This window comes from Macrotis lagotis, chromosome X, assembly GCF_037893015.1.
Source record: "Macrotis lagotis isolate mMagLag1 chromosome X, bilby.v1.9.chrom.fasta, whole genome shotgun sequence".
Taxonomy (NCBI): Eukaryota; Metazoa; Chordata; class Mammalia; order Peramelemorphia; family Peramelidae; genus Macrotis; species Macrotis lagotis.
Window position 1 is genome coordinate 589,911,439 of NC_133666.1, and position 24,386 is coordinate 589,935,824.

Consider the following 24,386-nt stretch of genomic DNA (forward strand, 5'->3'; position numbering starts at 1 on the left):
CCCACTAATTCTTTCTCTAATTGGGAAGAAAAGGGCAATATATTTGAACTGGGTGGTGCAGTAGAGAGAAGGTAGGCTTGGAAAAAGATGGACTTTCAATGAACCAGGGAAATTTCAAATGTTCCTGTTAGAATGGCCAGAGCTGAACAGAAGGTTTGATCTTCAGATACAGGACTCAGGAGAAGCATGGAGATTGACGGAGAAGGGGGAAATATGAGTGACTTGATGATGAACCGCATGTATTCCTGCATAGAAAAATGACACTGATAATACTCATATGTACCTTCTCAGTTAATAGAGCAGGTAGAGGGAGCTTTTATAGTTGAAGCACAGGAGAAAGCTGAATTTGAAGATAAAATATGATGTAAAAATGGAGTCAATAGAAAAAAAGGGAAATGTAATGACAGAAAGAAAAAGGAGAGGGGCAGACCAAGATATCTCATATAATAAGCTTTTTCATTATTACAATGAGCTATTGCAATGATATGGAAGGGGGGGTAAGGCAAGGGGGGGGGAAATGAAGGAATCTTCCCTCTCATCAGAGGTGGCTAGGAGAGGAAACAGCATATATACTCAATGGAGTATAGGCATCTGGAGTAAGAAGATAAGGGGGAGACAGGGGGAAGGGGGGATGTGAATGATGGAGGAGAGGATGGACCATGGGGGGAGAGTGGTCAGATATAGCACATTTTCCTTTTTACTTCTTGCAAGGGGCTGGGATTGGATGGCCTGTCCAGGACCACAGTGCCAGGTGGATGCTGGGCCTAAGGGGTGGTAGCAGGGCTCGGGGCCTCTTGGCCCCAGGACCAGGGATCTGTCTGCTGCACCACTCAGATACTTACAGCAGAGTTAGAGTGAAAGGAGAGACAAAATATAGTACATGGTAGTGGAGAAATATGAAAGGAGGGAGTTGCAATCAGCAATGGCAATGGTGGAAAAATATGGAAGTAACTTTTGCGATGGACTTACTATAAAGAGAATGGGATCCACCCGCGACAGAGTTGTTGGTGCTGGAACAAATACTGAAGCATATTATTATTATTATTATTATTATTATTATTATTATTATTATTATTATTTGAGGGGGTGCAGGGAAAATAGGGCTGGGTGGCCTGCCTGGGGCCACATAGCAGAGTGATTGTTGGGTGTCTGAGGCCAGATTTGGATCCAGGTGCTCCTGGTTCAAGGGCCAATGCTCTGTCTGCCACCCAGCCACCCCTACTATTATTACTATTTTATTTTAGGTCTCTTTTTTCTTTTTTTCTTTTTTTGCAGGGCAGTGGGGTTGGGGTGGCTTGCATGTCACACGGCTGTGTGATTGTTGGGTGTATGGGGCCAGATATGGGCTTGGGTGCTCCTGGCTCCAGGGCTGGGGCTCCGTCCATTGTGGCACCTGGCCATACCTACAATGATTACTATTATTTTTTAATTTTAATTTTTTTTCTCTCCCCTTTACTTTATCGCTGAAGCGAGTCTATATTTTGTGGGGGGGCGGGGGTATTCTGTTTACTCTTAAACAAGAATATTTTATTAATATATAAAAAATATTTGTACAAAAAGAGAATAAATAAATATTAAAATAAAAAAAGATATCATATAGACCAAGTTTCAAATCTCTGCCCTGGACATTCTCTAGCTGTGTGATTTAACCTTACTCAGCTTCAGTTACCTTATCTATAAAGTAGGGAAAATAATGGCATCTCTTTACAGTAGAATCAAAGGAGACAAACACAGAATTCTGTAGCTCAAAATAGTAATTATTATTATTATTAATAATAATAATAACTGCCAATTCCACCTCCAAAGGTCCCATTATTTGGTCCTGTAATTTATCAGTACAAGCAAGGGATAGTACAGAATGTCTATATACTAATATAGATCAGTAACTATCTATATGTATAGTCTCATACAATTCTCTGGGGCATTAAGCAGTAAAGATACTTGTATATGGTAAATAGTAAGTACTAAAAGTAGGAACTGAAAAATATCTTTTTGATTTAGAGGCCAGTTTTCTATCTATAATGTCATGCAATCTTTCAAGGGGTTAATTATATAACTAATTTCATTGGATGAGTATTCATGGGGATTAGCTAGATGTTAACTTAAGTTTCTGTAATTCTTTGTCTATAAATAAATTTCTAAGTTGTCAGATGTCAATGTTCTAATATTTGGTTGTATTCATGATGAAATAAGGTCTATATGTAAAAAGAAAATGTATTCATATTTTAAAAACTGCAAAATAATACCTTAGTAGGGAGAACAACTGGCTTAATATAATTTTTTGGAAAGTAATTAATAGAGATAGTTCAGGATTTAGGTTTAATTAATCAATTGAACAAATATCATATGGTAGAGATTTGGCTAGTTAACTATTTATGTCAAAATGCTTTCACCCTGGGTAAATAAGGGCAAAATTCTTTCTGACCAGCATACTATGGCATCTTATTTTTGCAGTCATTGTGTAATGTGTAATTCAACTTAATTATCTTTCTTTTATAGAAGACAAAGCAACTGAAGTCCAGAAATATAAATTGCCTTGGACAGGCACAGACAGTAAATAAATGGTAAAGAAAGGACTTTTTATATCCCCTAAAATGGTCTTTATAAAGTGCAATATTTACCACAGTACTAGATAATGAACAAATGATTATTGTAGGATATATCACTATACTTCAGGACCATGACATTACGAGATGTTTGGCATGACAGGATTGAATCCTGTATATTTCATAATGGCTAAGAAGGAAAGCATATTTGTACAGTGAATTGGTGTGACCAAGTTGAGATATGGCTTCTGTTATGCTTATATAGACAACAAATCATAATGCATATTATACTGAATTTAGAATCAGCAAAACTAAGGTTCAAATCCTGCCTCTAATTCTTACCAACCATTTGACCATGGTTTATTTATTCATTTCTCCCAACCCCAGTTTCTTGCATTTATGAAATGATGATAAAAGTCATATATACTTTTTATTTCAAATCAAATAATATATACCAACCTTATAGTACCTTTAACTTGTTTTACTATTAATCTCAGGATCTACAAAAATCCTCATTTATTCAAAAAGCATGTATTAGATGTATACTATGGACAAAGCACCATGTTAAGGATGAGGGTACCACACCACAAAATTAAATACACACAAAAATAAAAAAGGATTTATTATTATATTGAGGATAAGCAACAAAGTTAAATGGATAGATAGATTCATGAATATATATATATACATACATTCATTTATGCATTCATAAAAGGAGAGATGACAAATTATATAAAAGGGATACAAAGATTTTTGGGGATGAATAACTGAGGGAATATGGAAAGGCCTCATGTAGGAAATAAAATGAGTGGGACTTTGAAAGAGATGATGAGTGTCTAAGCAAGGTGAACAAGGTGGAAATAAGGGAACTGATGTGAGAGATATTTCGGAGTTGGTATCTCTGTGGCTGTAGTAACAGACCACCTACTATAGCTTGTGATGGCTTCTACTCATTCTCATCTTGGACATATCAATGACATCAGTTGCCAAGGGGAAAGACCAAACCAATAGGTTGACAATATCCAAAATAGTTCTCTAAACCATTCTTCTACCTTCTGTGGGTATAGCCTGAGGCTAGAGAAGTTGGATGTTTGGCACCCTGTAGAATTCACATTGAAGAGATTGACTTCATTGTTGACTTTTCAACTGGATGTTTTGACACATCAAAAGGGTTGGTTTAAACTGTTTGTCACATTTTTAAAAACACATTTTTTTCCCCTTCTTGGCAGCATGTAGCTTGGGATAAAACAGTATAATAAGGTTAATGAGAAAAGAAATAGCACAAATCTGTTTCCATCACTGTTAACAGAACTAAATCACAGTACAGGGGAAACAGCTGCTCTGGAACCCAGCCTAGGAGCAGATCAGTAGAAACTGATTATCTATTAATGAGCAGTTTTTAGTGGTGTACCCTAGTGGAAAGCCCACCAGACTCCATTCAACAAGCCACCAGCTGAAGATGCCATGTATATGAATCACTTGATTGATGTAAAAAATTCAAAACAGATTCTTCCCAGAACCCTAGGGACTGCCATGCACCACTGCTCTCTTATCTGTTTATGTTAATGAAACAGGATCCTTCAGTAAGCAAATGTGTGTAGTATTTAATTAAACTGACTGCTAGGCTCAGTGCAGGATGTTGGCCTTCATTGGGAGGATTCTTGGAAAGTCACTTTTTCCTTTCCCCTATTACACTGCCTGTTTATGTCTCCCCTCTGCCTGATTTTTTCAGGCAGTTTTCAGTCTGGTGATGACTATACTAGATTTCTCATTCATAAAAAAAGGCTTTTTTATAGCTGGTTATAACAAGTTTATGTAATACAAGGGCAGCTAGGTGACACAGTGGATAGAGCACTGACCTTGGATTCAGGAGGATAGGAATTGAAATCCAGTTTCAGTCATTTGCCTCTAACCAGCTATGTGACCTTGGGCAAATCACTTAACCCTGATTGCCTGCCATCCTGATTCATATCTGGCCACTGGACCCAGATGAATATGGAGGAAAAAGTGAGACTGGTGACTTAACACAGCTCCCCCTCACTCAACTCCAATTCAGATACTTGTCATGCCACCACCTCCCTGTTGTAGTCTGCTTTGAAAATGAAGAACAAAAATAATATTATGGAATGCAAATCCGCAATTGTACCTCCCTCACAATGGAAGCATCCTCCTTCTGGCTATGAGTTGGGAAAATTTCTAGAGTCAGATGATCTGTGTTCTGGTCTTAATATGAACAAGTTTTGCAACCCTAGTAATATCTCTTCTCTTCTCTGGGCCTTAATTTCCTCAATTATAAAATAATTAATAAAATGACTCACATGTATATAGTGGTTTATGGTTTTAAAAGCCTTTTGGTAGCAATTCAGGTCAGTCTATGTCATCTCTATGTATCTATTCATCCATCATTCATCTCTCTCTCTCTCTCTCTCTCTCTCTCTCTCTCATCTATATATACAACCATCCATCTATGTATGTATGTATGTATGTATCTATCTATCTAGCTATCTATCTATCTAGTTATGGTCAAGTGATAACCCCTAGACCCCTTCATATGTCAAACTCGTAATCCAATGTTTATTACCATTTTCTATACACTCAGCTAACAGCAGAGGGTGCTCTGGGGTAACTGCCAAGCTCTCTAGAACTCTCATTGAACTGTCCTTAGCTCCAATCTCCTTCTAATTGGCAACACTCCTCATGTTAGAGGTTTGATGTGAATATATCCATTCACATCATGAATTTTCTTCCCCTGTAATCAAAGACACATTCATTGGAGGTTACCTACAAAAAAAATGAACTCCATGATCTTAGAAAAACATGGATAGACTTGCATTAAATAAGAAAAAGTAGAATAAGTAAAAACAAGAGATTGTTGTATACAGTAACAGTATTATTGTTGTGAGAACTACTTTGATTGGATAAATCATTTTTACTATTATAAATATACACATTAACTACAAAGAACCTATGAAGACCCTGTCTATAACCAGAGAAACAACTAATGTATAAAAGTATATCTAGAAGGATTTTACATACAAACACATATAAGTATATACATGTGATGTGAAAGTTTAATAATTACTTCAAACTATATTTCAGGTAAAAATTCTGATTTCTTTATGTTGTAAGAAATGGAAAGTTAAACCAAGGAATGCTGTACACATTTATAATATTGTCAGGTGATCAACCTTGATAGATGCAGTTGCTCTCAGCAGTTTGCAGAACTAGGACAACCTTATTAGATCAGGTATGCACAATACTGTCCCCATCCAGAGGAAGAAAAACTAAACGAAATAAAATGAAACAAAGAAAAACAAAATCCTTCAGAATCTGATGAACACTACGTTCACTTTATAAAAATTATCCCTTACGGATTTCTTTCCCTTAATCCTAATTCCTTATACTAAAAATGACTAAACACAAATGTGTATGAACAGTATTAACCTAACTGTTCACCACTGAGGGGAGAGGGATGGGAAGGAAAAGCAGGAGGAAATTTTGTAATACATAGGCATATGGATGAATATTGAAAAACTTTCATAACATGTATTTAGAAAAATAAAATATCAATTAAAAAATAAATGAAAAATTATTTCCCACTATGTTAATTACAAACTCAAGACAAATGATTAAAAAAAGCCAGAAAACTTGTCCTACCCTTTCTATAATTTAAATCCAGGAAAAGACAGCAATTCATCAGATAGTTCTGCATGAGGATTGAGGAACAATAACCTTATAAACAGATCTCCAAGAAGCTTAGTGACTTCTCTTAGCCATTGTTTATGTGTTAGTATGCCCTCTGGCTCTCTGTTTGGGGGTGGTCTTTTGGATACATGGCCTTCCTTTAGGTTTGCAGTAAATCTTAAGAGAATAAAACTTTATGATTAACCTATTTTTTGTCATTTTAATTTTATCCTTAGATTTTTAAGGTTTACAATAGCTACATACATATTTTTATCTATCAGTTGCTGTCACTGGGAGGGAGGGGGGAAGAAAAGAGGGGAAAATATTATATGCTAACTTTATTATATATTTAAAAGAAATAGCAAGATGTACATAGTAGATTTACAATTTCTTGTGCAATCAATTTTTAATTCTACTATATTATGGAAATATTTGTTTTTTCATATATTAAAAATAAAATTAAATAGCATATCTACAACTTGTAATTTCAAATGAATTATGGGAAAAATAAGACAAAATAACAGGTCAATGAATTTGTAATGAAACCCTCTTAGAATTACAGATTTAAACCTCCAAGGAATATTAGATGGCAACTAATTTAAATACTTTGCTTTATAGATAAGAAAACTAAGTCTCAGAGAAGAGGAGTGACTTGTACCAGGTCCAGTAAATAAATGACCAAATCAGGGTTCAAACCCAAGTCTACTGACTATAAACCTTTTACTAGCCTACACCACAAAATTTTCCTCAGGTTTAAGGATTCATCTCTCCTTTCAGCAAGAAAAAACAAAAACCCAGGAGTTGAATTCCATCTTACAGTCACTCTCATGAGGAAGAAGAGAAACATCAATTCTTAGATGTTTCCTGTTCATGGCAACACTTCATGAAGAGTCAGAGTCCAAGCAGCAGAGTTGATAAAGAGCACATTTCTTGGACTGAAGAATTATGACATGATTCTGCTGGCAACCTGGATTGGGTACTTATTTTCTCATCTCAAGATCTTATCTTTGCTACTCAATTCAGCAGCTTCCTTATTTTGCTCTGACTTTTCTGTATTTATGCCAGCAAAGGTGAAAGGACAAGATTTCTTTCCATAGAGTATAACATCTTACAGGCCTTTTTTAAGTTACCACAGTTTTTACTCTTTATGTTTGGTTCAGTCCTTTTTTTTTTTTTTTTTTTTGCAAGGCAATGGGGTTAAGTGGCTTGCCCAAAGCCACACATTATTATTAAGTGTCTGAGGCCTTATTTGAACTCAGGTACTCCTGACTCCACGGCCAGTGCTCTATCCACTGTGCCACCTAGCTGCCCCAGTCCTTTTTTTAAAGATAATATCTTTAGTTGTCATCACCCTACCCCCACCCATTCTGAATCTTTGTCCAAGAGGACTACACATTAATTACACGAATGAATGTATGAATAGCACAGTTATTACTTAAAGATGACACAAATCTGAGAAGGATTGGTAATATTTTGAATGACATAATTGAAATTCAATGAAGGAACTGGTTGAATTTGAGACCAAGTAAAAATAATATTAAATTAAATAGGGCCTAAATGTAAATGTAGGGGGGGGAAAAGTGCACATATATTGGATTGATGAAAGGTGATTAATTCCAGACAAACTTGCCTTCTTTGTTTTCTCTCATAATACGATATTCCATTGCCCATTTTAACTTCATGGCACAAGATATTTTCCATGACTGGAATGTACTGTTTCAAAACCTCTACCTTGTAGCAAATCTCCCTTTATTCTCATTTTTTTCCAACATGAATTTCATTTTGATGCTCCCAATTACCAGTGCCCTTTCCCCTAACCAATAGTTAGACGTTACTCTTGCCCCAAATTCTTTATAACCTAATCCCTGCACCTACATTTTCAGTCTTCTTATACATTATTCCCCACTATATATTCTTTAATTCAGTGTATTCTTGGCTATTTCATGAATAAGACAGACTAGGTATTTTTACAGACTGTCACCCATGCCTGGCATACTTTCCCTCTCATCTTCATTTCCTGACTTTCTTGGCTTTCTTCAAATCTCAGCTAAAATCCCCTCCTATATAGAAAGTCTGGCCCAATATCTCTTAATTATGGTGCCTTTCTTCTGTTTATTAGTCAAAATTTATCATGTATTTATATATAGATACATATATGTATGAATATATGTCTTTGTGTTGATATATGTTTTATATATAAATATACACAAAAACACACATATATGCATAGATGTAAGCATATACACATATGCCTTCTATGCATGTGTGATTGTGTGTACAGTATCCTTGAGAGCAAGGACTGCATTAGTTTTTCTTTCTTTATCTCTCTAGTATGTAGTGCAATGCTTAGCACATAGTAGGCACTCAAGTAATGTTAATTAATTGGCTCACTGACTTGTAAGTATTTTATATTTGAAAGATAGTATAGTGTGCTGGATAGAGATAAGTGTTAATTAATGAGTTGACTGACTTTTATATTTTCTATTCAAGAGACAGCACAGTATAGTGGATAGAGAGAAAGCCTCAGAATTAGGATGACCTATGTTTAGCCTTGTCTCTAACATATACACAAAGGTAAGTGAATAAAAAATATGTAGGCATCTATGATTTATTTGGTAGAAGGGATATTCAGGGAGAAAACATTCCTTACCAATGCCAGTTGTCAAATGTTCTGTAATCTATAGTATCAGAGATGTAGCCTGGGATCCTGAGAGGTTAAGTGATTTGCCCCAGATCATACAGCTAGTATGAGTTAGAGAAAGGATGTGAACTCTTGTCAGATATGCTTTTTTTAGGTTTTTTCCAAGGCATTGGGGTGAAGTGGCTTGCCCAAGAATGCATAGCTAGGTAATTATTAAGTGTCTGAGGCCGGATTTGAACTCAGGTCCTCCTGATTCCAGGGCTGGTGCTCTACTCACTATGCCACCTAGCCCCATCAGATGTCCTTTTGAGGGAATTCCTGCTCAGGTACAGGTGAGATCATATAGGCTCATTTTGTGGGCATCTGTTTTGATATAATAAGTGCAGAGTTAAATGAAGTGACCTCCAAAGATCCTTCATATTCTGAAATGCCATGATTCCATGAGGAAGAGCAGAATTTGATATAATTTCAGGAGCTGCTTGGATAGGTTGCCTAATAGTCAGTCAGCATGAGTGGAATAAAGGAAGTCAGAGCTGATTTGCATGTAGAGATGGCCTGCTGAGCAGCACCTGTCTGGCCCTCTCAAGTGTCAAACTTATGTCTGAATTTTTTTTCATTAGCATTTCTGCAGCAAAGATTAGCCTTAACACAGGGCTGGTCTGTCTAGAATAATGTTGGTACAGAGATGACCTTTTAGGCACAATTTGTAACATATTAAGTTTGCACTCGACACCTACATATACTAAAATAAACCTTTATAGATCCATCTATCACATATGCTTGGCTCTTCCTAAATTTCATCTTTTAAAAATGAAAACATTTTGAATTAGTTACTTGGATTATTGTTGTGAATGTTTATTATTCTTTTGTCACTGAGGCATCTCAGTTAGCATGTCAGTCAATAACTATTCAATAAACATTTACTATTTGTTAGTCACTATGCATAGTGCTAAGTATATATATATATATATATATATATATATATATATATATATATGTATATATATATATATATATATATATATATATATATATATATATGAAGAATGGCAAAAAATATTCCTTCAAGGAGCATATATTCTAATAGGGTAAAAATTATATAAACAGATATTTACTATATATATATATAGAGAGAGAGAGAGAGAGAGAGAGAGTGAGAGAGAGAGAGAGAGAGAGAGAGAGAGAGAGAAAGAGAGAGAAAGAGAGAGAATAGCTAGAAGGTAATCTTATTAAAAATGGGCTCCTTGGATAGATTTTCTTTTGGATAAGAAAAACAAATCCTATCTTTATTTCTTTTGATTGATTTTTTAATCACATTTTTCTGAGAAGAGATTAATAAGTTTCACTAGGCCTCCAAAGGGATCTTTGATTAAAAAAAAGATTAAGAACCCCTTTCTTAGAGAAAAAAGAATAATGCAAGGTGAGATATGAGTTGTCTTAAAGAAATCTATGGAAATTAAGTAGTAAAGGTAAGGAAGGAGTGAGTTCCAGTCATGGAGCATAGTCAGAGCAAAGGAAGGTAGGAGATGAGAAATGGAATATCATACATGAGGAACAGTAGCTAAGTTAAGTATAGTTGAAACATAGAGTGTACCAAGGGGAGTAAAGTGTCAGAATACTGAAAAAGTAGGGAGGCTGCAGGTTGTGAAGAGGCTTAAATAACAAAAAGAGGGCTTTCTGTTTGTTCATAGAAATAAAATGAAGTTTTATATGAGGGGAATGATATGTTTAGGTTGGATGAATATTTTTATAAAATCCCTTTGGTAGCTGCATGAAAGTCAGAATGGAAAAAGAGGAGACTTGGGGTGAAGATCACGTAGATCTTCCTATGAAGATGGAAGACTGAAATAACAGATTTCAAGGACTCAAAAGAAACCACATGGTTTGGAGGAAGAGGAAAGGATCTAGGGGTGAATGAGTTTGAAGCAGTGTATATTTGAGATGGCAGTAGATAATACAAAGGAAAATATCAGCAAATAGGAATTGAGGCAAAGTGTTATGAGAGATTAGAGTTGGACATATAGATATTTACTTTTAATGAAGATGGTATGAATTAAGATGGTAGCTAAAAGAGTGTAGAGAAGGGAAATTATATGAGAGATGCTGTAAAGATAGAAATGATAAGATACAATGAGTAAAAGTGAGGAGTTAAGAGGTGATACTAAAAAAAGAGGTGATCCCACATAACTGAAGATTAGGGGGGATTCCACAGAAATAAATAAATGAAAAAGTGGAAGAAAGATAGTGATTTTTTTTGCAATGCCTTGAAAACATCTGATATGAGATGTCAACAAAACAATAGACAGTATAGGATGGAAGATTAGGAGAAAGACTAGGGCTTCACAATTAAATCTAATTTACAATATCACTTCTATGTGAATGAGTGTGTGTGTGTGTGTGTGTGTGTGTAGACACCAGAAGTTAAGAATTCATAGAAGTTAAGAAGATCACTACAAGAAGAAATGAGATGAAGGGAGAAAAAACCCAGAGCAATTTCTTTTATTTATTTGTTTTTCTTAATGACAAGTGATTTTCTTTTGCAAGCTTTTGAGCTCCACATTTTTCTACCAATCTGTTTTCTTTCTCCTCTCTCCATGGCAACAAATAATCATATATTGTTGCCTGGATTGTACATGTACATGTACAATTGTGTTTAACATTTTTCCATATTAGTGGTGTTGTGAAGGAAACATTAGAAATGAGGAAAAACATAAAAAACATAAAAATATTTATAAAAATTAATATAGTGTGCTCTGCTCTGCATTCAGACTCCATGGGTGCCCCCCTGACCCCTGTGGGCCCGGATATGGATGCCATTTTCTATAATATGTCTCTCAGGATTTTCTTTGATTGCTGAATTATTGAAAAGAACTGCATTCATCACAGTCAATCATCTCACAATGTTGCCGTTGATGTGTATAATGTCTCCTGTTTCTGTTCACTTCACTCAATATCAGTTTATGTAAGTATATCCAGGCTTTTCTAAAGTCTGGCCAGTCATCATTTCTTATAGAACAACAGTCCTCCATCTCATTCATATATCATAATTTGTCAGCCATTCTCCAGTTGGGGCATCCCACAGTTTCTGATTCTTTGCAGGGCAGAGTTGCTAAAGGAAACCCACATTAGTCATTGTTGATCCCTTTTTTATTTTGAAGGGTACCAATGACATTGCATGGTAATGTCTTGATTTATGTGTGAATTGGATCTAAGTGAAGGAGAATTGCACAGTCATCAGTATCTCTCTTTAAAAATCATCAAAGTCCAGCAGGACAAAAGTCAATGGGCCGGGCATACAGTGGATGACTTGGAGTCTTCAAAGTCTGACCAAGCTATAAGTGTTCTATAGTGCCTTCGTGACCATTAGAACAGATTGTTCTCTAATGCTGGGAATGTCCTTATATGATTGGGTTATATGCTTATTCATTCATGGATTTGAGGTGTATCAGTTACTCTAAATCTAGTTTTGCCCATCTGCTAATTGTTTTACTATGGTGTGTTTGCTGTATATGCCAGATATATATATATAGCTTCTTAGAGCCACAGGTGAGACTGGCTGAAAGGGAGACAAAAAATGTAGATGAGAAGCCCTGAAAAGTGCTTGACAAGCCATCACACCAGAGGTGTTAGTCTTCCTTAAACACTCTACATTCCTACATGAAGATCTGGCAAAGGAAATTGAGAAGGAATGTCAGAAACTGAGGAGGGAAAGTTTCAAGAAAATGTCATGAAAACCTAGATAGGAATTAATATTTAGGAGGAAGGAGGTGATCAACAGCAATAGAGAAAGGTCAGGAAATATGAAGAAAAGGAAAAGTTGTTCTCCTTGCTTTGTCTACAATGAATTATTACCTGAAAGGTATTAGAGAAGTATGAGAGAAACTATTTGTTCTTACCTGTAACCTCAAATAAGAAAAGTTTAGATATTATGAACAAGGCACTATGATAGCATTGTTAATGATAAAACCAAAGCAATTCTATGCTTCTATAGTCCAATGGTCCTATGAATACACTGGGAAGCATTGTAGATCAGAGTATACAGTTGTGTATTGATGAAAAGCACAGAGTATACTGATGGAAAGTAATTTGAGGAAGAATAAGGTTATGAAAATTTGAGGGATCAAGGATGGCAAGGAGGTATTCAAGGAGCCAGTAGAACATGAGCTGAGGCTTGAAGAAAAGCTAAGGATTCTGAGAGGGAGATGAGAAGGAAGTGAATTGCAGGTATGAAATAGAGATTTTGAGAATGTAGGAAGATGGGATGCCAATTTGACAGGACAGATATTAGTACATTTTGACTGAAACAGATGAATAACAAAAAATTGTCTGGAAAGGTACACTGATGCTAAACTGTTGGGAGTCTTAAATACCAGACTGAAGTTTGTAGTGCTTCCCCTCTCCCTGCCACTGAGATACAGAGAACTATTTAAGGGGTTTGAACAGGATAGTAATATGATCAAACTTCTGTCTTATGAAGATAATTTTATCTGTATAGAGGATGAATTGAAAAGTCAAGTGACTCGAAGTAACTAGGAAGTTCAATTCTAAGATGATTATTTTGGTCCATATGAAAGATAATAAGGACTTGTATAGGGCATGTGAAAACAGTGAAAACAATAGATTGTGAGATGCCATAGTGGTAAATTAATAAAATATAGCAAGTGAATGAATATTGGAGTTTAGGGAGATAGAAGATTCAAAATTTAAGTGACAAGTGAAATCACTAAGTTTGGAGGAGTAAGAATAGAACTGAGGTAAAGATGAAGAATTTTGTTTGAGACAGCATTGGAGATGTCAATAGGAAATAATAACTTTAAGAGCAAGTAGATAAGTTTAAAAAGGCATAATTTTCTAATATAGAAATTAATTTTGGTAATATGGTAAAAATTTAACAGTTAAGGTCTATGGAAAAAATATACGAGTAACATAGTTTCAAGTTTATTCTGTATTAATATTTTCTCCACTTTTTTCCATCAACAAAATAATAAATCAAGCACTAATGTGTTTCATTTGCTTATTTGTTAGGTCACGCTGAACTCTTAATCAGTCTCTCCTGAGTAGTTTTGAGTTAGCTTCAGGGCATCTAGAAGGTAAAATAGGTAGAGTACCAGGCCTGGAGTCAGAGAAAAAAAAGTTAAATCTGGCCTCAGACACTGACTAGCTGTGTGACCCTGAGCAAGTCACTTAATCCTGTTTGCCTCAATTACCACATCCATAGAATGAGCTGGAGAAGGAAAAGGCAAATCACTCCAGGATCTCTGCCAAGGAAAGCCCAAATGGTGTTACAAAGATTGAAACAAATAAACAATAAAATATTCCTTGACTTAACCTAATCATCTACTCAGGAAAAAAACCAAAAACCAGGCAATAAAGATAACTTTTGACCAAACTATGACATGTAATAAAATAAAAATTTCATAGAGTTAGTAAATATGTCTGTATATATTTATAGGTATATTTGTATTTTGGATAGCATTGCAAATGGATGACAAATTAGACCTATAATTAAACATGAGGGACTGAATTCCCTTTGAGGCATCACTAGACTCCTTTAAGCCTTTCAAACATCTTGATGAAAGAAAGGCCCAAGTTTTTAATATATGTAGTATCCCACCAATGTTACTATCTGACTGCAAGTCATGGGACACATATTTTCTGAATAATGTAAATTATTATTAAGCCCATGAGCCCATATCACAATAACTAAACAATGCTGAAGAAAAATCAAAAGAAAGAACATCATCAAAGAGATGTATGAAAAAATAGAAGTGGTCTGGCAATGTAGCAAGAGGAAAGGATAACAATTGAATGGCCTAGGTGATCCTCTTATTACATCATAGGAAAATAAGGAAACTCCCAGGATGTTGAGCAAACTCTTAATGGAGAATTTATGGGAGCATATGGGAAACAGTCACATAAACTGGGCATGCTAATTCTATATAAGTATCTATATAAGTATCTATATAATCTATATAAGTAAAGAACATAACTGCATCTATGAAATAACTGATCAGTTTGAAATTTTTGAGTATAATAAATCAGGTAGGGCTCTTAATTATGCATGTGTGCATATATGAAATATGTGGAATAAATATAACCATTTACCATGATAATTATTACCCCTTATCATTTGATAATTACAAGATACCTTCGCATAAATCTTTTCCTTTGATATTCATGACAGTCTTGTAAAGGAGACAAGCCAGAAGAGAAGAGCCTTGTATTTGTAGGTAGAGACCTAGTTTCAGTTTCTGTGTTTGTAACTTTTTATTTGTGTTTTTGAGCAGATCTCTTCTTCCTCAAAATCTCTGATCCTTTGCATATCCTTTTCTACTTCTCATGAGAATGGTCTACTAAGTCAGTTATTCTGAACACAAAATCTCTGCTGTCATTTCTATTTCTTAGTATCAAAATTGAAAGGTAGAAATCTTATACCCTAGGATTAGTCCCAAGAAAAATTTACAAGTACTGAAAGTTTGTTTTTGTTGCTTCCAACCTATTATTTTTCCTTTTCAAAGCCCATTTCCTTCCCCAAGTGACTATCATCTACTCTCTCTCTAATTAAAACCTGAAAAAATGTGATATCAGTAACTTAGTTTGAATTTGATATCACAACTTAGTATGAATATAAATTGGAAAACAATCTGTTTTCATTCCAAATATATTCATCAGGAGGTAGCCATTAGGTAGTTAGGGGACTTGTATTAAGGAGTTATGGGTTCATATAATGTCTCTGGTACTTTTCATTGGAAAATATTGGTTTGTTTCAGTCTCCATTTCCTTATCTGTATGATAGGGGAAAAATAAGACTTGCTCTATCTACCTCTTAGGGTTGTTCAAGTTGTCTAGAAGTACTTTTTTTTTTTTTAGGTTTTGGCAAGGCAAATGGGGTTAAGTGGCGTGCCCAAGGCCACACAGCTAGGTAATTATAAAGTGTCTGAGACCAGATTTGAACCCAGGTACTCCTGACTCCAAGGCTGGTGCTTTATCCACTATGCCACCTAACCACCCTGAAGTACTTATTTTTTTTTAAATTGTATTTATCTTATATTTAAGTTATGAGATTAAATGAATATTTCCATAACATAGTAAAATAAAAAAAACAATTGAACATAAAATTACAAATCTATTATGTATAGTTTGCTATTATTTTAATATAATTTTAACATATTTAATTAGTTAAATTAATTAATTATAATTAATATATATTTAATATAAAAAGGTATCTTATAACTTTCTTTTTTTATTTGTATGTGTGCGTGTGTGTGTGTGTGTGTGTATGTGTGTGTGTGTGTAAAACCATTCTATACATATGTCTTTTTATCAGTTATTTCTCTGGATGCAGAGAGCTTCTTCCTCCATAGGTCCTTTGCAATTAATTTGGGTTATTAAAATAGTCAAAATAACATATTTGCTCAAAAACATTTCTTTTAAAAATATACTTGTTACTGTCTACATTGTTTTCTTGGTACTTGTCATTTCACTCTTCATCATTTCACACAAATCTATTCATCATTTTTTTCATTTTAAAGATTTTATTTATTTTGAGTTTTACAATTTTTCCCGTAATCTTGCTTCTCTCCCCCGACCTCCTACAGAAGGCAGACTGTTAGTCTTTACATTGTTTCCGTGGTATACATTGTTCTAAATTGAATGTGATGAGAGAGAAATCATATCCTCAAGGAAGAAAAATAAAGTATAAGAGATAGCAAAATTACATAAAAAAACATTTTTTTCTAAATTAAAGGTAATAGTCTTTGTTTAAACTCCACAATTCTTTCTCTGCATACAGATGGTATTCTCCATTGTAGACAGCCCAAAATTGTTCCTGATTGATGAACTGATGGAATGAGCAAGTCCATCAAGGTTGATCATCACCCCTACTGCCATCAGGGTGTACAGTGTTTCTTTGGTTCTGCTCATCTTGTACAGCATCAGTTCATATTTTCCATCACTCAATCCTGAAATATTAAGTACAGGCTTTTTTCCTCTTCAATGTTTTCAGCAAGTCCTATAATTCTCAGGTTGTTCATTCTTGATCAGTTCTCGAGGTCAGTGGTCTTGCTGATGAGGTATTTTATATTTTCTTCTATTTTTTCAATCTTTTGATTTTGTTTAACAGAATCTTGTTGTCTCATAAAGTCATTAGTTTCCACAGATTCCATTCTTTTTTTAAGAGAAGAATTTTCTTCATTTACCTTTTGCAATCCTTTTCCATTTGGTCAAATCTATTTTTGAAGGAGTTTTCCATTTTCCCAATTTATGATTCGAATTATTTTCTTTTTGTATTTGTCCAATTATATTTTCCAATGTTTTGTTTTCTTGTTGCAATGTGTTAATTTCTTTTGAGTTTGTTTTTCCAACATTTCCAATTGACTTTTATACTCCTTCCTGATTTCTTCAAGGAAGTCTTTCTGGGCTGGAGACCAATTCATATTCTCCTCATAAGTGCTAGATCTCTCTGGGTTAGAATCTGATCTTTCTAAGTATTTCTCCACGGGTCCCCCATTTTGCTAGTTTTTCTTCATTTTTCTAGGATCTTGTGTTGTGGGGAGGGGGGATGGCTCTCAGAGGTTTGCTTTTGAGGATCCAAAAGGTTTTGTTCACTTGGCTTAGTAATTACAAGTCCCGGCCAGTAGTGAGTGCTGGTTGCTTTCTCTGGAGTGATTGCAGCCCTCTCCCAATCTTGGATGGAGGGAGATGGGGCAGCAGAGTTGAGTTGACCTTGAACAATGGGCTGGAAGCCAATCTCCCTTTCAACTGAGTGGGCTCCTTAGTCCACACCTATGCTTGAGGGGATGGGGGGGGAGGAGGTGGGGCTAGCTACCTTTTGTTCCAAAAGTAGGGAGTTCAGGTCCTGCACCAAGCTGGAGGATTTCCAGGCTGGAGACCTCCCCTCCCCTGGTCAAAGACTCCTTACTAAAGTTGATTTTCCACCTGCCTCTCACCAAAATCTCTGAGGCTAATGCCTCTCATCTAGGTCTCTGAGGCTAAGGCTGGTCCTTTGGCTTCCCCCTGTTGCTGTCCCTGCACTGATCCTCTGGTCTCCTCTCCCAGTTCACCCATCCCCTGAGACTGACCTTGTTGGTAGGTGTTTTTTTCCTATCTTCTTTTTCTGGGTTTTATTAGTGGAGCTTCTGTTAAGAGATTTCTTTCATGTTATTTTTGAGGGGACACAAGGAGCTCTTAATGCAGTGTGTCTCTTCTCTCCACCTTCTTGGACAGCCTCAATCTATTCATTTTTTTTAAAAGAAAGCAACAAGTTCATCATTTCTTAAAACACAGAAACATTCTGTGATGATCATCTATCAGGACTTGTTCAAACATTCCTAATTGAGACAATTTCTCAGATAAAGAAGTATTTAAGAGACTATTATGTACCAATCATTGTGCTAAGCACTGGAGATATAAAGAAAAGAAAAAAAAATGTACTTTGCACTCATCAAGCTAACATTCTTATGAGAGACACAATATGTAAATGGCAATGTATATACAACATATATACAGGATAAATGTGAGACCATCTTAGAAGGAAGTCACTAGTTATGGAGTCAAGGAAGGGGGCTATAAATAAATCATCTTGAAAATCTTAGAATTATTTATAAAGATGTTTTAATTTTTATTTAGATATGATGACAGGAGCCAAGACTTCTTCATCCTGTATGACTTTAAATACAAAAATAGGAACTAATGAATTGTCCTCAATGAAAGATAAGTCAAGAGATGGAACACATTTATATAAAAACACTTCACTAGCCACACAAATTGTCATAAAAGCTAATATTTACATTAGGAATTATGCAGGAAAGATCTTAACTAAAATGGGAATTAAAAGAATGGAGTTAGGCATTCACCAGTATATATATATATATATATATATATATATATGGAAATAGAAATAAATTCATCCTCCTGAGTTCAAATCTGGTCTCACACACTTAAAATCTGTGTGACCCTGGACAAGTCACTTCATCCTGTTTCCCTCAGTTTCTTATCTGTAAATTGAACTGGAGAAAAAAAGGGTAAATCACTTCAATATCTTTGCCAAGAAAACTTCAAATGGGATCATGAAGAGTCAAACATGACTAAAATATCTTGACAGCAACAAATAAAAGAAGTCATTTAAACCCTTTAGCCTTGGGTCTATCTCCTGTAAAATGAAAGGATCGAGTTAGTTATCAGTCTCTTATAGATCTAATATTCTGTGATTCCATTTTAAAATAAAAATTAAGAAACAAACAAAAAAAAGATGTTATAATTTTTACCTGCACAGATCTCCAATGCAACCTCAATTGAGGTTGAGTATGTTGTGTTCGGTGAATTTTCATAAACTATATCAAGAAAGCCTTCCTCTGAGCTTTTTCCTCTGTCTTCGCTTGCATTTATAAGTTAGCTCCTGAGAAGTTAGCAAATACCTTTTGCTCTAGATTTGAGTTCCTTATGCAATAGTACTCTTTCAACTTTAGTCTGGGTAGCTAAATGACACAATGGATAAAGGGCCAATCCTATAGTCATGACAACTCATTTTCCAGAGTTCAAATCTAACTTCAGATACTTATCAGCTGTGTGCCTGGGCAAATTACTTAACCCTATCTTCCTTAGTTCCTCTTCAAGAAAATGAGCTGAGAAGGAAATGACAAGCCATTAAGTATCTTTTCCAAGAAAACTTTAAATAGGATAATGAAGAGTTGACATAATTGAAATGACGGAACAAAAACAAACAAAAGTCTATAGTTTACAAGCCATGCCAGTAGGTTACTTCTTGTCATACTTTACTATTATTTAAAGTCTTAATTTTCATTGTGGAATGAAAACCTTTCTCCCTTATAAAAATTTTGAACCTCATAAAATTGAAATAGGTAAGGAAGAAGACTGAGAGAGTTTCGAGGTGCTATTTTAGAGAAAAAAAATTATTTGTGTAGGTGGTTGCCTACCTCACCTCTGGATAAGGTTAGCTTTGCCATGGTTTCAACTCCCTGATGAGAGGTACTATTTAAAGCAAAACATGATTCTTTTAGAAAGCAATGAAATTCTGTCACTTCTGGCTCATGGGGGTATCAATTTCCATCATGTACATGACTCTAAAGATAGATTATTGACCAGTCTCACCTCAGCAGGTGAAAGCCATATTTAATAGTAAGTCCCTGGGGGTTAATCATTATGTGTCTTAGCTAATACTCTTCCCATCAGTATATTGCTTCTGTTGCTTAACATAGCTAATATATTCCAGTGGAAAGTCTTAGTAGCTTCATTTGCAAAGACTGCTTTCCCCAACAGTTTTCTCTGAATGTGAGAATGCACTTTTGTTGGGTACTATGCCCCTGTACATTCCTTTACATTTATCTCTGAAAAGTATATGTTCTTTTACTATTACAAGTGGAAAGAATTTAGCACAACAGAGATTATCAGTTCATTATGTAATGATAAATTTTAAAACAAAATGAAATGTGTGAATAATCATTGAATTCAAATTCACACCTAAATAGGAGCTGCCTCTAAAACATCTTCAACAAATCATCATCAAGCTTCTAATTGAAGATATCTAATAATAATGAACTTGCTTGTCCTCAAATTAGTCTTTCTTTTACCAGACATCTCCAGTTATTGAGAACAACAATATTCAGTAATCACTAATCATCATTGTTCAATCATTTAAGTAGTGTCAGATTGTCTGTGACTATATTTGAAGTTTCTTTGGTGACAATATCATAATTTCCATTTCCTTCTCCAGTTCTTTTATGATAAGGAAACTGAGGCAAAGTGGCTTACCCAGGGTCACATAGTGAGTGTTGGAACCAGTGTCACCTACCTACCTCAGAGTAACTGTTACTAGGTAGATAAATAGACATACTGGAAGATAGATGGATAAATACATCAGTGCAATAACAGATAAATATATAGAGAGTTATAAATAGAACATTTACTAAGATATGGTTATAATAAGATACCATACATAATAAGTTGTAATATATAGGATATGTTATATAATAAAATACTATATGAAGATACTATTTATACTATATACAAAATATAGGTAGATAGATGTACTTTGTATATGAATCCATTTTATTGATCATCTATTTATCTATATCTAATCCATCTATCTAAATAAAATACTATATGTAGACTGTACTTGCTGCAGATGATACTAGGAAGTAAGGACCTCTAGAAGCATACATTCTAATACATAGAAGGCCACTGAGTAGTGGAGAAGAGATGTGAGGGATGGACATAAGTGGGAGGTGAAGAAGCCCTAAAGCTCACCTGAGATAGCCTGACTTGTTCTTCCTAATCATTCTATTCAGGACCCTGAAGTGGATTGCAAGAGATAGAGCTGAATTTATAATAAACCAAATATATCTTAAGGAAGCTTGTTTGTTGCATTGAAATAAGTTTCTTTCATAATCTGAGTATCCTGTAATTTTCTTCTTTCTCTTAAAGATGGCATGCGGGGGGGGGGGGGAACACCAATCTGCAACTATGGGGCTATTGAGGCTATCTTCCCACCATCCTGAAGTTCTGTGACACATAGCTAAAAGATGTTTACCAAAAACATTAGCTTTGACTCACAGAGTTTCTGAATTATCCATCATAGCTTCCCATTCACTCTCTTTTTATTCTGATTTGGCATTTCCTCCAAAGTAGATCCATGTGCAAACTGTCCAGCTTGCAAGAATTCATACCAAGTATAGAATTATAGAATAGTATTCCCGGCCCAGCACCAAGCTTCCCTCCTTCCCACCTCCCCACCCCCAACCTACTGGGTTTCATCACATTTCAATATTTGCATGAACACATAATTTACTTGCCCTTCTAATGTCTAATTGGTATCAATTAGAAAATTAATCAAAAATTTTGCATTAGTCTCTCCTTCCTTCTGAACAGTATTTACTTGTTTTCACTGAGAAAAGGAGAGCAAGAACAACGAATATTTGCAAGCTGGTTCTTATTCTGCATTTCAAAAAGCAAAATGGGATTTTAAACCAGGAAGGTAGATAAATGTTCAACCCCTCAAAGAAGATAAAAGGTAGTACAGTAGAGAAAGTGATGGAATTGGATTCAAATTCTGATTTTATCACACAATATCTCTGAACTACAATTTTCTCATTTATAAAAAGGATCATAGGTTTGTTCTCGTCCTTCATTCTCAAAGAAGACAAAAAATGACATCAGTATATTTAAGACAAATTACAGTGTGCCCAACTACAGCTGATCAGACCAATATGAGCTCAGAATACTCTACCACAGGTTGGGCACAAATAGTCCATGTAAACATCTGGGGTGGGTACTCTAAACTTATAATGCCATGTTTCCTTTGAGCTGCTTCAATTCTGCCTTCCTCATAGAGCACAGTGCGCTCTCTAAGGAGAGCATGCCATGCTGGGCAGTCCTATGCCAGTGTTTGCCATATTGTGCAATCAATTCTAAAGTTTTACTATGAGACCTTTCAGAATGTCTCAGTATCACTTCTTCTGACTCCCTTGTGAGCACATGCCTTATGTGAATTCTACATAAAATAGTACATCTGGCATTCTAACAATGTGTCCAACCTATCATAGTTGCATGCTCTGTAGTAATGTTAGAATGCCAGGCAGTTCAGCTTGAGAAGGACCTCAGTGTCTGGTATCTTCTTCTGCCAATTGATCTTCAGAATCTTCCCAGGAAAAATTAAATTGAAAGCAATTCAGTTCCCTGACATGGTGCTGATAGACTATCCAGATTTCAGAGGCATACAATTATGAGGTCAGCACAATGATTCTGTAGACCTTCAGTTTGATATTCTAATACCTCTTCTCTTACACAGTTTCTTTCAGAGCCTCTCTAATACTGAGCTAGTTCTGGCAATGCATGTATTGTCAACCTCATTGTAATTGTGTACTTCCTTTGAAAGGACACTTCCAGGGTAAGTGAACTTATCTACAATGTTCAAAACTTCTCCATTTGTTGTGATTGATACTTCCACATATGGGTGGTATGGTGCTGTGTTTTCTTTGTGTTATTAGACCAAAATTAGCATAAGTAGCAGGAAAATGATCCATACTGTGGACAGCACACTGGCCCTAAAGTCAGGAGGACCTGAGTTCAAAGAGGTTCATAGATCTATAAGAAACTTCAGAAGTCATCTAATCCAACTTTCTAAGGGCGGCTAGATGGAGCAGTGGATAAAGCACTGGTCCTGGAGTCAGGAGTACCTGCATTCAAATCCGGTCTCAGACACTTAATAATTACCTAGCTGTGTGGTTTTGGGCAAGCCACTTAACTGCATTTGCTTTGCAAAAACCTAAAAGAAAAATAAAAAAAATAAAAAATAATCCAACTTCCTTTGTTTTACAAATGAATAGCCCAATGTAGTTAAGGGACTTGACTAAGATTACATAAGTAGTGTAAAAGCTAGTGTTTGGATCCAATTTTCTAACCCCAAATTCACTACTTTTTCTGCTCCACCATGAACTCAGACAGCTCTTCAAATGATATGAGAAGCTTACTGCAACTTGCTAAGTAGTGACAGGGGATAAATGATGAACCCATATCTCTGGACAAAGGACAAGGAAGGAAGGAGAGGGAGAGGCAGACATGAAGGCAGAAGGAAGAAGAGGAAATATGAGGAGAAAAAGGAAAAAGGAGAAGGGGAGAAGGAAGGAGAAGGAAAGGGGACAAAGGGAGGGAGGAGGACATGAGGAATGGAATTTGAAAATATAGTTTAATGACCATAGCTTTGATGACTAGAAAAAAATGGGAGGATACTAATAATTGCAACTGTCATTCACACATTAGCTTTAAAGTTGTATGATTAAATAATTATTTCACTAGATTCTCATGATAAACCTGTGAGATAGGAACTAGGTATTATTCCCATTTTACAGATGAATAAACAATCTCAGGGACATTAAGTGGCTAGACTGAATCTACTCATATAATAAATGTCTGAAAAAGAGTTTAGTCCATATTTTATAAACTCTAAATCCAATTTCTCTATCCCTTACCCCATGGAACACATCTTTAAAAGAAAGCTGTGATCATAAAGAGCTAACACATCTTCATGATGAAATGATCACCTAGGCTAATATTATTTCTTCTTTTGACAGAGTAAATAAACTAGTGGATCAGTTGAATGTTCTTTATAGAAAGTTTATCTAGATTTTAGGAAAACATTTGACAAAATCTCTTATGTTATTTTCTGGAGGACAAGATGGAGAGACATGAACTAGATAATAATAGACTTGTTTAAAACTTATACTGGATGAAAGGAGTACATAGTAACTGTTTAATGCCAAACAGCAAACATCATTTCCTGATCCTCCCAACTGCTTCTTCCTTTCTACTTTATTTTAATGATCTTGTATTTATTCCTACTTATTCCCTAAACTTTATTCTGTATATTCATATATATTCATATATATATACATATATATATGTGTATATATATATATATCTATATATATATCTATATATCTATATATATATATATATATACTTCTTGTCTTCCCCATTAGAATGCAAGTTTCTTAAAAACA